Source organism: Drosophila miranda, assembly GCF_003369915.1.
Source record: "Drosophila miranda strain MSH22 chromosome Y unlocalized genomic scaffold, D.miranda_PacBio2.1 Contig_Y2_pilon, whole genome shotgun sequence".
NCBI classification, from domain to species: domain Eukaryota; kingdom Metazoa; phylum Arthropoda; class Insecta; order Diptera; family Drosophilidae; genus Drosophila; species Drosophila miranda.
The window spans coordinates 28,923,460-28,935,884 of record NW_022881614.1 but is presented as its reverse complement, the minus strand read 5'-3'; positions in this window follow the sequence as shown (position 1 = coordinate 28,935,884).

The window sequence follows — 12,425 nt, the reverse complement described above, 5'->3', positions numbered from 1 at the left end:
ACAATCCTTTATGAAAACGCCAACCACAATTGTAAATACGAGTAAGCATATAGAGCAAACAAATTAAACAAATAATCGAAGGAATACCATTATGGGCCTAAGCCATACGTTGTAATTAGCGACTACTTCAAAGTATTATTTTAAAACAAAATTTAAGAGAAATGAAAAACTAGGACAATTATTTTTAGTTCATTTGATAATTTTTCTCAAATTGAAATTTAGCAGGAAAGTTATTTTGTAGTAGCAATTATTTAAGCTTGAGTTGAACGCATTCAAAATCAAATCAAAGAAAATTAGTCAAATTTCGTTACGTAGCCACTTGTGGTAAATTGAAATTGTAAATCACTTTAAGGCTTTTAGCGGCCAGAACTTGTTACGAGAAGAAAGGCCGCATAGTCCGCTGGCTTTCGGTATTTGCATGCTACTGAATGTTGAGTACCAATTATTTTGCTTTGTTTTGTTTCGTTTTCCGTTCCATTGCTTTGGTTTTCTGCGTTTGCAATTGCCTTGTAGTTTTCAACTCCAGGAAATGCGCATTTCTTCCGATTCGTTCACACTTGTGTATCCAATCCATGATTTGTTCGTCTGGGATGGCAATGCGCTCGATTGACGAAGGCCGATTGGCAGAGTCTATCCCAGAATTTGATGGTAGTCTCATGCGCTTCGCCTGAACACACCAGCAACACAAAATGGATAAGTTTATTCAGTATCCAGTATTGAATTGACAACCACCAAGAATCAAAAACAAAATTATGAAAATTTGTGAAACCGTCCAATAAAAACAAGAACAGCAATACGACAGCACACACACACGAGTTGAAAACTGGCTACAAGAATACTTTATAGGGGAAAGAAGGAGGAAACAGAAGAACAGTTCCTTTTGTTTCCGATGTGTCTTTCAGTGAGCTTTATACTGCAACTTTTCGGAGCACCCGGATTCCGCTTTTCCACCTATTTTCCTTCCATGCTGCTTACACGAGTTACAACTACAAGCCTACCACCTAACAAGCCTAACAATTACAGGATATACTCAATTTGCTAAACATTTTCTACGGTCAAGAGATATTTTTTAGTTGCTACGAACCTTTTCGAAGATTTGAGTTATATATTTCCCCAAAAAGCTAAAGAGAAACACTAAACAAAACCAAGAACTCTGTACACCGAAACGAATTCATAATTATCTACAGTGCATGTGCATATTGAGATCGAACATGAATTAAAAATGGAAAAAGAATAAAACTATAAAAACGAATTCAAGATCAACTATATTCTTATAGGCTTATAGTTTATACTTACATACACACTTACAAATACTTATATACATAAATATTTATATATATATCAGAGGGCATAACGAGGTGATAAGACACCACTCATCCACATATACATCATATATACATATAGTTTTAATAGGAGGAATAAAACGAAGCAGCGTGAGTCAATTTTAAATGCAAGCGAACCCCAAAAACAAACAAAAGTACTTTACCAGAACCCGAGACTATGAGTATTACGAGTATTGTGGTTACTTTTACTCGTATGAGAGCAGGGGAGTGCGATGGCAGGCATAGCCAAAAACACACACACACTAAACAACAGACACAAAGTTACAGACACAGACAGATACAGATACAGAGAGACGAAGGACGAAGTCAAGTTTTAAAGGCAAACGGACAACTGCATAGTGTAGTCGTACGCGTAATTACTGGTGATAATTTTGAAAAAATCTAAACAAATCAATGCTCGTATGAGCAATAATACACGCAAATTCTAGCACGTTTGAATTTCCAATAGATGTCTATTATGTAGATATACATACATATATATATATATATATATTGAAGATTCCTTATTAAACAAACAAACATACATAAATGTCTTAGTGTGCAGTCTGTACAAATGTAAGCCACAGCGGAGCATTAACGAAAATGCAAGAAACGAAATTACGAGTAAATGAAATAATTTTACCAGTGTTCGAGTATTATTGAATTAGGCATTGTATCTAGCAAACATTATTTAGTTTCCTGACATGCAGCATAAATAATCCACCCACCCAATGGCCCCAACACCAGCACAGGCCCAGGAGACACTGGGACCTGGGATCACAGGGCTCTAAATAATTGATTAGCATTTTTAAGCCCCCCTCTACGGAACGATTCCTACATTTACGCTCCAATTAGTTGGTGTATTGTGTTTCTCTGTTGCTGCAATCACAACTGTCCTTGCTCTGGGTTCAGAGTTTGAGCCCACCCAAAGCAGCTTAGGAACATACCGATACCAATACCGATAGCTGCCCACGTCTGCGGCACAGCACCACAGTATGTAGTTTCCACTCAACGATGACCGGTTGTAAGCACACAGAAGCAGGTACCCACAGCGATTACCGGAAACGCACACACACAAGACACACATTCAAAGCGCTGGGCAGACGGGAAGTTGTTTCGTTAACCGTGTGCAATATGATTTGACCTGTGTTCATTTAACACGCTCTCATCTGATAGTAATAGCAATGTTAGTAAGCAATTTAGTTGAATTTCTGTTGATCGATTTAGTTTAGTTTAGTTTAGTTAGTTATACTTTAATTTAGAGTTGTGTGACGGAAGGCGTTTCCCAATATCCCACAAGCCGCAATATCTACTCACCTTTCAACACACGGCAACACAAACACACACACACACGCGAGTTACACCCGCGAATTTTTCGAGTGCGGACGCGCCAAACAGCTGCTCTGCAAGACACAGACAAATCGCGAAAGATACCTGGAAAAAAATACCCGAAATTAGCTCAAGCTCTTGCTGACACCGCGTGCTCACCTGGGAGGATCGAGTCTCACCCCGACTGGCTTCTGATCCGGGCTGCGCGTTGCACTTCCACGGTCACCCAAAGGGGGCAGGGGCGCTGGGGCCCACCGTGAGTGCTTTGGACGGCGCTTTTCACTCGTCACTTGGAGATTCCCACCTTTTTTCATCCTTTCTCTCCTTTGGGCCTATTCTCCCGTTCTTCTTCACTCCAGGCCTCGCAGCTGATCGACTGGGGTACCAGGGCTGGATAGTGCAGGCCACTAACCAGCTGATCGACTGCAGTGCGGTGAAGGGGCACTAGGTGCCAAAGCATCCAGCCCTCGACAGAGCCCGCTCCGGAAGATAACTGCGCCCACAGCAGCTAGCTTCTGTCAGCGACCGCACCTGAGGGAAGGTACTGCCTAACTCCTAGGCGGGATCACTTGCAAACCGCACACACACCTACGCATAAGTTCCATCCCAAATTCACACGCGTGGAGGAATCCCGGGCCGGGGCGCGGACCCTGGAGGCCCTGAGAGATGTTCCCCCGAATCCTGCTTCGCCGGTGGCACACTTGGCCGACGAAGCAAAATTCGCTACAAGCCAAGGAGCAATGGCTTTCCAAAAAGCCTCAAAGGTGGCCCGAACACCGCCACAAGCAGCTTTAACACCGCCAATGAAGCAGAGCTCGTTGCACAGCTTTGCCAGTGGGGCCACGCAGGACGGCGGCAAGGGCACTGATACTCTGAAGAGGCCGAGGGACCCCCCTACACCATCGAGTAGCGGGAGAAAAACCCACCCCAAGCGAAGCAGGAACTGCTTACAGGACATAGACGAGATTGGCGCAATCCTGGACGACCTACTCTAACAGATGAACGAGAAGGGCCAGAGGTCGATCAACATGGCCATCAAGAAGATGGTAGCACGCATGAAGGAGTTGCAAGTGGAAGTCAAATCCCATCTGCAGGCGCCAGAGGATAAAAGGGCAGCGCCAGGAGGATGCCAGTGCCATGATCACACTGCAGGCCCAACTGGCCCCCTACCCAGGATGACCAAGCCCAGTGCGACTAAGGCGACGCAAACGGCATCAGGAGCCCACAAGAGCGAGGCAACACCCCGAACTGAGGAGAAGAGCGCGCGCGGAAGGCCCAGGCAAGGACACCAAGCTGACGCCACTCGACAAGAGGAAACCAAGATGCAGTGCGGCAAGGCGGAAGACACCAACCCTACACAGAAGTGGAGTGAGGTGAGAGGCAGGCGTGCGAAACGCAAGCAGACAGGCCGACCAGACGCAGTGCTGGTCAAATGCACCGAGGAGGCATCATACGCCGACATCCTCAAACTGGTGAAGGCAGCACCAACGCTCCAGAGCCTCAAAAACAAGGTTCAGGGCATCAGGAAGACAGCCTCGGGCGAGCTGCTTCTAAGGATGCAACAATCCTCAGACCCCGCCACCCAGGAGCTGCAGATGGCCATCCAGGCAGCGCTTGGGGATAAGGCAGCCGTGAAGGCCATGCAGGAGACAGTCGCGGTTGAGGTACTCAACATAGACGAGCTCACGACAGGCGACGAGGTATGTGAGGCCATAGCTGCAGCGATCGACGGCGACTTAACACAAGGAGCAGTGCCGTACATGCGGAAAGCATATGGCGCAACGCAGGTAGCTACGCTGAACCTTCAGCCCGCACTCGCAAAGAAGCTCCTGGAGCTCGGAAAAGTTCGAATCGGCTGGGTTGTCTGCCGCGTGCGGCAACGGATTGCGCCAACCCGCTGCTTCAAGTGCATGGCCTATGGACACACTGCAGCCAGGTGCAGATCCAAGCGGCCTGTGTCAAGCAATGCATGCTACAAATGTGGTGGGGAGGGGCACAAGCACAACCAGTGCAACAACCCGCCAATGTGCATACTATGCGCTGGCAAGCCAGGAGACGTCCGCTCAGCAGCCCACTCGGCCCTCAGCCGCAGCTGCCCTGAGTATAAGAAGGCACTAGCAAAACTGGTTGATGGTTAAGCTCCTGCAGCTCAACCTAAACCACTGCCGAGCTGCTCAGGATCTGTTGGCGCAAACAGTCCTGGAGCAGAAGATCGACATAGCGCTACTCAGCGAGCCGTACGGCAAAAAACACGAAGGAGTCTGGCAGCAAAGCTCAGACGGAGGAGCAGCAATCTGGAGCTGTGGCCCACAACCAGGCCAGCTTACCCACAGAGCATCCAGAGTGGGATATGTGAGAGCTAAGCACAGCGGCACTTTTGTCTACAGCTGCTACATAGCACCGAGGTTCACGCAGCAGGAGTATGAGGCGATCATCAGCAGCATCGCTAACGACGCACGAGGCAAATCGCCGGTCCTGATAGCGGGCGACTTTAACGCCTGGGCCACGACTTGGGGCAGCGCCAAGAACACACCCCGTGGGACATCGCTCCTGGACGAGTTTGCAAGCCTGAACGTCTGTCTCCTCAACACAGGAACCACACCAACGTTCAGCAAAGCAGGGCGGGAGTCTATTATAGACCTCACCTTTGCAAGCCCAGAGCTCGCACACCACGCGAAGTGGCAAGTGCTGAGTGCTTACACCCATAGCGACCACTTAGCCGTAATGACGGAAACCTTTGCACCCAGGAACACAACAAGGATACAGCGTGCGCTCCAGGCCGGGTACAAGGAGGAAAGCCTGAGCAGAGCCGCGCTCCTCTCGACAGCAGAAAACCTAAGCGCCGCCGGGGATGCTGAAGCATCCGCGCTTGCCGTTTACAGGACCGTCAAAGCGGCCTGTGATGCAGCCATGAAAAAAAGAAAGATCGGAGGAAGCAGGCACCGGCCAGTACCGTGGTGGAATGAGCACATTGCCAAGGCCAGGAGGGAGTGCTGCGCAGCTCGGCGTGCCTACCAGCGAGCAAGAGGCTCCGCCCAATTTGGCAGAAATGGCGCGGCATTCAAGGCCAAAAGAAAAGAGCTGAAGGAGGCCATCAGAAGCAGCAAACTCAAATGCTTCAAGGAGCTCTGCGATGCGGCCGATGCGGAACCTTTTGGTGGAGCATACAAACTAGTCATGGGGAGATTAAACAGACAGCCTATGCCCAAGGATCCGGTGCATATGAGAGAGATAGTCGGCACCCTATTCCCTAGACAACCACTCTTACAAGAGGAAGCTAGGGTAGAAGGAGCTAGCCTGAGGGACACCACCACCATCATCACTGCCAGAGAAGTACTGGAGGCCACGGGTAAGCTGAAGATCGGGAAAGAGGCAGGTCCAGATGGAGTCCCTAATGCAGCACTAAAATGCATAATTAGAGCCCATCCGGAAGCATTCGCAACAATCCCCCCCCTGTGCCTAGCGGAGCGGACAGTCCCACGAGCATGGAAACGGCAAAGGCTGGTTCTGATACCCAAGCCAGGCAAAGAGCTCAACGACCCATCGTCATACCGGCCGCTGTGCATGCTGGATACCATGGGCAAGATTTTCGAGAGGATGGTATGTAACCGACTGGAGGCGGAACTGGCTGAGCGTCGCGGACTTTCCGACCTCCAATTCGGGTTCCGCAAGCAGAGGAGCACCACTGACGCCATCGAGATGGTGACAAACCTTGCCAGGGAAGCCATGGCAGGAACGCAATGGGCTGGAGGCGACAAAAAGTACTGCCTAGTATGTACACTAGACGTACGAAACGCCTTCAACTCTGCCAGCTGGAAGAGCATCCTAGAGGCCCTGACCAGGAGGGGTATATCTGAGCAAATCACACGGACTCTGCGAAGCTATTTCACGGACCGCGTCCTGATCTACGACACGGAAGAAGGAGCAAAACATCACCAAATCACCGGAGGCGTCCCACAGGGCTCGGTCCTAGGGCCGATACTGTGGAACGTGATGTATGACGATATCCTGCGGCTTACATTACCGGAAGGGTGCACCCTGGTGGGCTTCGCCGACGACATAGCACTGGTGACAGTGTCGAAACACGTAAGAGACGTAGAGGAGAAAACCAACGTAGCAGTCGGGATGATAGTGGCCTGGCTCGCAGCCAACGGGCTAGCATTGGCGGAGAAGAAGACGGAGGCTGTGCTAATGAGCAGCAGAAAAAAGGTCGAGCAGGCATGCGTGAGAGTCGGTAGCACGATCATCAGGACCAAGCCTGCGCTAAAGTACCTAGGGGTAATGATGGACCAGAGGCTGAACTTCAAGGCCCACCTGGAATACGCCAGCGCAAAAGCGACTGCAGCAACGGCGGCCATAAGCAGGATGATACAGGGGGACCACGGCAGCGTAGCAGGCAGCTCATCGCTGGGGTGGTCACCTCCATAATCTTATATGGATCAGCAGTGTGGGCACCAGCAATGATGGTTTCCACATACAGCAGAGACTGCAGAAGCGCATACCGACGCTGTGCCCTGAGGGTTACATGCTGCTTCCGGACGGTGTCTGAAGACGCCGCACTTGTTGTGGCAGGCATGGTCCCACTGGATCTCCTGGCAGCTGAGCGGCAGAGCGGAGTGGAGGGAGCCAGCTAGCGGCGAGAGCGCACTATAGCCCAGTGGCAACGGCGCTGGGACCAAACGGCAAAAGGGAGGTGGACCAGACGTCTCCTTCCCCAGCTTAGCCCATGGCTGCGAAGAAGGCACGGCCAAATGGACCATTATTTGGGCCAACTGCTGACGGGGCATGGCTGCTTCAAGCAGTACCTGCATCGCTTTAGGCATGCTGACGACCCGTATTGCAGCTGCTGCGGGCCTGGAGTCGACGAGGATGCAGAGCACGTCTTCTTTGTATGCCCCCGCTTCTCGCAAGAACGAACGAGGCTAGGGGAGACGCTTGCAGAAGTGAGTGTGGACACCCTCACCGACCAGATGCTAGCCGATGAGCAATCTTGGAACGCGGTCGCCTACATGGCAGCAAGCGCGATCAAGGAGCTGCGCAGGCTGGAGCGAAGCCGGACAAACTAAGCCAGAAGGATGACCCCACAGCCCGCACCGCGAAGTAATGCCTAGCGGCAGTCCCGCGGGAGCGGACCCACCCCGGGCTGAAACAGTCAACTAAGTGCCAAAGCCATGTCTTTGGCCGTGTCTCTCTGTTTGTGGCTCAATAAATTATTTACTTAAGCTGAACCCTATGTAAAGTAGCAGATTTTCCATCGGTTCCCTGTAATACTTTGTCTATTATTTCATTTTGAACCCAGACAGGAGAACGGGAAACCCAAGGACTTACACAAGCATTCCATTTAAAATGCATTGCCTTTGGCTTTGTTCATCTGAGGTCTTAGCCCAGACAGTTTGCCTTCCATTGTGATTCCGTTGAGCCCATTTTTTGGCCATCTAATGGGGTAAGCGTGTATTTACCTATGCTCCATTTATTCTGTTTCGCCAGAGACCGCAACGGACGACAATACCACAGGACAAATGCAGCTGTTTCTTTATTTATCTGCCAGGATTAATATTATTTCAGTTATTTTTTGTTGTCTTGTAGTTGGCGTTAAATTGCACTTCACATGTCCATTGTGTGGCCATTGATTGATGGCTGTGGCTGTAGCTCGGGCAGCCATGACAAATGCCAAACTGTTTGTCCCCCAATGTGTCCCCAAATGAAACAGTTAAAATAAATAAATTGCACATCCACAAAAGTGTTGGCTTGATTCGTCTAGGCACCGGGTAGAATTCCATTTGTCTACAGCGCGTAGTTCTATTCGTGTTTTCTCTGGTCCATCATTTGGTTAGGTAAGCAGCGGCTCTGTCATATCCTTTCTGTCGCTTCATACAACGCATTTCTAGATCTCAATTCCAAGAGTTTATTAACTTCTAATCATTACAGACACGTAAATTAACTTGAGGAAAGCCCTTGAGGGAAAGGCTTATCGGAAACACTCGAAATGAAAGCAATGGGACCAAAATATAAGTTGCGACATTAAGATTGTTGAGATTTGGTGATTTTGTGATTTGTTCGCTATTATTTTGTTAGGCAACCACACAACACACACGAAATTTAACATATAGCCTTGATATGCGAGTGAGTCCTTGCAAACTTAAAGGACAAACACTCGCTTGAAGCTTTGTTGGGAACAAAACCAAATGTAAATAATGACGTAAACGACCACAAATTATAAATTAATATTGTTGAAAATCGTTTGTAATCCTTAAATTAAAGGATCACCCAAAAGTGTCAGCATATGATGTTAACCAGCTTTGGAGGTTAATTTGCTTTGTATAGTTTATTTTGTTTTTTTATAAATGCTTTGCAGTGAGAAAAATAGCGATTAGTAAAAAAAAATTTGTAAAAAAAAATTTGTAAAAAAAAAAAACTCCCACAGAAGAAATTCACACACATTACCTAGGTATGCGTATAAGTGAAACGCATAAATACAAAAAAAAACAAATGTATAAACGGATAGATTGAAATGGGTCCACATGGTGCGTGGAAATTTAGTAATTTGCTCAATTCGCTTTGCCAAGTGATTTATTCATTTCTCATCCTGTATTTCCGTACATCAGACATGTACTTCAAGATACAACTAAGTATGTAGGATAGTCCTAAGCCACACTTACGTACTCCGTACGCCGTACGACGCGTGTACTTTTATCGTATTCCGGTTAAATAATAAATAATAATGGATAGCTAACCAAGTGTGAACAGAGTGGACACTGAGCAACAATTATAAGTAGTCGAATTGTAAATTGTGGTGCGACCTGGTCAAGTATAAAGCCAAATTCACAAAGTACATATTTAAAATCGGAGCAAACATTAATATAACAGCAACAGCAGTTGCCAATCCATTTCAAATCGGGCAGATACGATTGTTACTGAGTACGTTTGCATCCACAGCTATTGAATGTCAAAATTGTTCCCATCTCGAACTGTCTCGATTTCCGTAGAACGCTTCTGGACTCAATCCCTGCCTGCACACCTACTCGTATTATTTAAAAAAACTACCCACCAGCTGCTCTTCCAGCAAGACGCAAACCAATTATACAAATCCCTTTCCAAACAGATATACTCGTACATGTTGTATGCAACACGTACTATATTATCTACCAATGAATGCCATCACTATGAGAGAATCTCTTCTAAACGCTGACTGCAGAATACCACCATGTTAAAATTAACTTAATGTAAAAGTAAATACGGTAAGGGAGTCCGATCTCCACTCGATTGTATTTTGAAGGGAATATTGAGCGGCTGAAGGCCTGTGCCTGGGCCTCGGCCTGCCTCGGTGCCGCGGTGCACCTTCTGTGGCGGAGGCTCGCCCCATCAGAAACATACTTAGAGTGTAACAATACGAGTAAACAGTAACAGTAAATTGAATAGCATATAAAATATATTTTATTAGTAGCAAAATTGAACAGTAAACAGCGGTTAAAGTAACAGAAATAGAAACAGTAACAGTAACAGTAAAAGTAACAGCAAAGAAAGAGGAGCAAGTTACGAATTAAAAGAATTAATAATAATTATTGTACTTAGCAGTAAGTGTCTATGAAGATCATGTAATCTAATACATAAAACGGCAATTAAACCAACAAAATTTTGTTAAGTTTTCCGCTTTAAGTGTCAAACTAGCCAAAGATTGTAATTATTATAAATGCTTAACGAATAATAAATGGGTGTTAATGTAAACGGATACTTTAAAGGCGAAACCATTTTAACTGTTGGCGTATAATTTTAATTATAAAGAAATTATTTAGTTATACTACTTTTGCTTTAAAAAGAGATTTTATTTATCTTTTAATAAAATAAACAATACGATAATTATAACAGAAGCCAAGGCGCAGTGATAGCTCTAAAAGAACAAGCATACAACCCGAAAACAAAGGCAACTAAATCAATTTCTGAATGTATTTCAATGTGCAGTTGCTAACGGCAGAGGCGGAATTTACAAACTCAGAAAAAGGTACTGTACTGCAGATCCTACTACAATAAAAATAGACAGAGAATGAAGTGTTATGAAACTTTATGCAGACAAATATTGTAAAAGCAGCCAGAAGCCCTAGTGCGACAAAAATAAATAAAATACAATATTAAATTAAATTAAAAACTCGAACTTTTCATTTATGTTGGTTCTGGAAAATGGGTAATTTCATTCCGTATACATGTAGTAGTTTAAGTTGCTTGATGGCAACGAGTAACATTTATTTGATAAGTATGTTGGACTTTAAATTATAACAGCTCCAAGTTTTACAAGTATGTTTGTGACTAATTATATGCGTGTAAGTCTGATGCGTGGCTGAACTGACAACTGACTGATCTCTCTCTCTTGCTATCGGCTCTCTCAGAGCCGATTACTGCTCTATCCCGACGAAACGACGAAAACACGACCGCTTCGTGTCTCTCTCTTTCCTTCGTTTCCTACATTCGGCTGTCCTGACGGACCATTCGCCTCGGATGGGTCTAGCCAAGGTTTCATATATTCTGAAACTGTAGAGGTCTTATAGGAACCCTCAGTATCCCCAATCTTCTCGACTTCGTACCTTCCATGATTCTTTACCCTAACCACCTTATACGGCCCTAGATACTTTCCTTTTAGCTTTAATCCAGTACCATACTGAGTACGCTTGATAGCTACTAGCTCATTAACCTCATACTGTCTATCTAGTTTCCTTTTTAAGTCAAAACTCTTCTTGTTTTCCTGCTGTAACCATGCAATGTTTTCAACTACTTCCTTTCTAATTTTTTCGCGGTCCTTGTACAACTCTTCGATAAGTGATTCTTCCAATATTTCTTTTATTTTTGGATGCATTCCTATACGCATGTCTAGCCCAGTCAATATCTTGAAAGGTGTTACCTTGGTACTTCGCGGCTTAAACCCGGTTGATCATTTGCTGTACTTTTCCTAGATGCTTATACCAACTACCGGAATTACCCTGACACAATTTCGACAACATATGTACCACTATCTTGTGCATCCTTTCGACTTGACCATTCCCACGTGGAACGCCTGTGGCAATCATTAAATGCTGTATTTTCTCCCTCTCACAATATTCACGAAACAAATTGGACATAAACGCTGCACCCCTATCCGTCACTATTCTGTTCGGATTACCAAAACTAGTCCCCTGAATTTCCAAACACTTAACGACCTCTTCAACGCCTGTACTACGAGTAGAATATAACCAAACAAACTTAGAAAATCCATCAACGACAACCAGTATATAATTGTACTGTTTTTTAGTCATTTCCATTGGTCCAACGTGATCAATGTGATACGTTTGTAACGGCCTATCACCCTTGTCTATTGGTTGCAAATAACCCTCACGTTTTCCTGTCTTTTCATTGACAATGATACACTCGACACAACTATTTATTACGCGCCATACTTTGTCTTTTAACTTCGGAATATAATACGACTTTTCAATGATATCTTGTGTCTTTTTAACTGAAAAATGTCCTTGCTTATGTGCTATTGATATAATCTCATTTTCCAACTGAGCTGGTACTACGATAAGCTCCTTATCCGGATCCTTAAACAAAATCTGATTCTGAATATAATAATCCTCATATTCCTTGTCCTCCACAATACTTTTAACAGCCTTAACCCAATCGTCGGTTAGCTGAGCTTCTTTCAAACGATGAGCTATACTTTCGGTCACCATAAAACAAGATACACGACTCAACGCGTCAACGTGCCTCATCTTCGTTCCTGAGCGATGTTCTATAACATAATTAAAA